We start from the raw sequence: 3,956 nt of genomic DNA on the forward strand, positions 1-3,956 counted from the left end.
AGTCCATGCTGTCAAGCCCATGCATAACCTCCATCTCTCCCACCATGGCCACTTTGTTCATGGGCCCATTGAGAAATGACAGGGATAGCTGAAGAAAGGGGCTGACAGTCCACAGAGCAGATCATCTGATCTACTTGATTATTGAACTCATCTTCTGCTGAAGACACTTTTTGATGAGCATTTACATGAGACACAAGTATGTTCACATCTTTTGCCCATTTGGAGAGATCTATCCACATACTTCTTCCCCAAATGTCTTTCTCACCAATTTTCCAATCATGCTCCTTCCAAGTCCCTGACCATCCAGCCAAACCATTGGCTACAGCCCATGAATCAGTATATAATCACACTTCTGGCCATTTCTCCTTCCAAGCAAAATGCATGACCATGTGCACTGCCTGAAGTTCTGCCCACTGTGAAGATTTTCCTTCCCCAGTGTCCTTCAGGGTTGTTCTAGAAATTGGCTGTAATGCCGCAGCTGTCCACTTCTGAGTGATGTCTGCATAGCATGCAGAACCATCTTTAAACTAAGGCCTAGACTTCTCTTCCTCAGTCAACCGATCATAGGGCACACCCCATGAAGCCATAGGTGCATGCTTGAGAACAGGAGGCATCATGACAGGAGTAGGAACCATAGGCATTTGGGCAACTTCTTCATGTAACTTGCTTGTGCCCTCTGGGCCTGCTCAGGCCCGATCACGTATATACCACTTCCATTTGACAATGGATTGTTGCTGTGCATGACCTACTTTATGGCTTTGGGGGGCAGATAAAACCCAGCCCATGATGGGCAGCTCCAGTTGCATGGTGACTTGGTGGCCCATTGTCAAACGTTCAGTTTCCACTAAGGCCCAATAGCAGGCTAAGAGCTGTCTCTCAAAGGCAGAATAGTTGTCTGCAGATGAAGGCAAAGCCTTACTCCAAAATCTCAACAGCCTCCACTGTGATTCCCCTATGGGGGCCTCCCAGAGACTCCAAACAGCATCTTCACCTGCCACTGATACCTCAAGCACCATTGGGTCTGCTGGATCATATGGCCCAAGGGGCAGAGCAGCTTGTACAGCAGCCTGGTCATGTTGAAGGGCCTTTTCTGTCCAGGCCCCACCCAAAGGTAGCTGCCTTCTGAGGTACTTGACATATTGGTCATAATAATACACCCAGATCAGGAATATTCTGCCTCCAGAATCCAAACAGGCCCACCATGTGTTGCACTTCTTTCTTGGTGGAGGGAGGGGCCAAGTGCAACAACTTATTCTTCACCTTAGAAGGAACATCTCTGCATGTTCCACACCATTGAACTCCTAGTAATTTCACTGAGGTAGAAGGCCCTTGAATTTTGGTTGGATTTATTTCTCATTCTCTCATGTGCATATGCTTAACCAAAAAGTCCAGACTGTCTGCTAGCTCCTGCTCACTGGATCCAATCAGCATATCATCATTACAATGTAGTGGCCAGTAGTGTGATATTTTGTGGAAGAGTCAGGCAATCAAGATCCCTTCAAAACAAGTTATGGCACAGTACTGGTGAGTTGATATACCCTTGAGGCAGGACAGTAAAGGTATACTGTTGGCCTTGCCAGCTGAAAGCAAATTGCTTCTGGTGGTCCTTATGAACCGGTATTGAGAAGAAAGCATTTGCCAAATCAATAGCTGCATACCCGGTACCAGGAGATGTGTTAATTTGCTCAAGTAAGGAAACCACATCTGGTACAGCAGCTGCAATTGGAGTCACTACTTGATTAAGTTTTCAATAGTCAACTGTTATTCTCCATGACCCATCTATGTCTTCTGCACAGGCCAAACAGGAGAGTTAAAAGGAGATGTGGTGGGAATCACCACCCTTGCATCTTCCAAATCCTTGATGGTAGCACTAATTTCTACAATCCCTCCAGGGATGTGATACTGTTTTGGGTTCACTATTTTCCCTGGCAATTCCAGTGGTTTCCTTTCCAACCATAATAGCCCTCACTCCACAGGTCAGGGAACCAGCGTGGGGATTCTGCCAATTCCTAAGTATATCTATCCCAATTATACATTCTGGTACTGGGGAAATAACCACAGGATGAGTTTGGGGATCCACTGGGCTCACTGTCAGTCGGACTTCAGCCAAAACTCCATTTATCACCTGACCTCCATAAGCCCCTACTTTAACTGGAGGGCCACAATGCTTTTTAGGGTCTCCCAGAATCAGTGTCAACTCAGAACCAGTATCCAATAGGCCGCAGAAAGTCTGATTATTTCCTTTCCCCCAATGTACAGTTACTCTAGTAAAAGGCCGCAGGTCTCTCTGGGGAAGGATGGGTAAGAGGCAAACAGCATAAGTCTTTGGTACTGTAACAAGGTCTTTCCTCAAGGGCACCTGGCCTTCCCTTCATTCAAGGGGTTCTGGCTCTGTAAACTGTCTCAAGTCCGGAAATTGGTTGACTGAGTGATATTCTCTATTGCTACGATCCAATACTGACTTCCTGTCATTTGTTCTGGAGCTTTTCTGCTTATACAGATCAAATAAAAACTTAGTAGGCTTCTTATGTATGTGGTCCCTGGAAACACCATGATTCTGGAAACACCATGATTGAGTAGCCAGTACCACAGGTCCATTTGAGTCATGCCATTGTAGGTATTGTTTTGTCTTTGCTGCCCATTACGATAAGTACGCTCACCTTGTCTTTGGTAATTCAATACTACCACCTACCCTACTCCAAGGTCCTGTTACACCTATTATGTTTACATTTAATTTATTCAATTGAGCAGCAGCATCTCCAACTGTAAGAGTTGGCATAAGGAAAAGAGCAAAAACAAAGCTCTTCAAATGTTCTGGTGTCTCTCTCAGTACTTTCCATCTTATAAAATCAGTAAAAGGCATGTCCTCTGGGCCCTTCCATTGTGGAGGATTTGGTGTTGCACTGTAAATCCACTGGAGCATACCAGTTTGCCTGAGCCTTACAGTCCCTTCATCAACATTAAGCCAAGGGATTTCAGGTGTCTCCAGCTCTCTGTCAGTAGGCCATGTTTTGATAAATACCTCAGCCAACCAATCAAATAAACTTTTGACACCTTTTTTAACTGCACAAGATTCCATATTAAACCTAGAATCTCCAGTCAGGGGGCCCATGTCAATAAATTCAGCCTGATCCAACTTTATGTTCTTTCCACCATTATCCCATATCCTTAAAATCGATTCCCTGACATAGTCATTAGACTTCTGCTTGAATGAATTAGCAAATTCACTAAGTTCTTTAGTGGTGTAGCATACCTCCTCATGGACCACATTTTCTATCTCTCCTGGAGTCTGGTAATAGGTCTAGAGGTAACAATAACTGGGCCCTGAGGGACATCAGCTTTGTCTTGATGAATGGGATTAGCTTCCTAAATGGGATTAGTTGCCTCAGGCAAGGGTGCAGAGGGTGGGTCCACTGAGGGTGGGGAGATTTATTCGTCAGGTGAATCAAATTCCTCAGAGTCTGAGGATTCAAAATCCTCAGCCTCTTCAGGGTTCTCCCACACATCTGCATCCCACCTGTCAGGATTTCAATCTTTTCCTACCAATGCACTCACCTTACTGCTGACACCCTTAGAGGCTTGGAATTAAATTTGCATTGTAGGTCAGCCAAACGAATAATGAGGGCTCCAGCTTGATTTTCTGCAGCTTTAGCTCTCTGGCTGCTGGAGAGAAGATTCTCCTCCACGGCACACTTGGAAACATTTAAACTGTTGATTCGAATATGGAGCTTGTCAATTTTGTCATTAAGCTCCTTGTTTATCTTCATCACTTTATCCAGAGATGCTAAAAGTAACCAGCCAGCATCATTATTTTTCTTATTTTTCCACAAATCATCAAATGTTTTATGTATAGAGTCACTAAATTTCTTGCTCTTCACAAGAGGTGAGTTAGGAGATTCAAATGGGTCTATTTCCATAATTGTTTTAAATAGTCTACACCACGGATTTTCAGTACT

This window comes from Nannospalax galili, unplaced genomic scaffold, assembly GCF_000622305.1.
Source record: "Nannospalax galili isolate Female #2095 unplaced genomic scaffold, S.galili_v1.0 scaffold1585, whole genome shotgun sequence".
Classification (NCBI taxonomy): Eukaryota; Metazoa; Chordata; class Mammalia; order Rodentia; family Spalacidae; genus Nannospalax; species Nannospalax galili.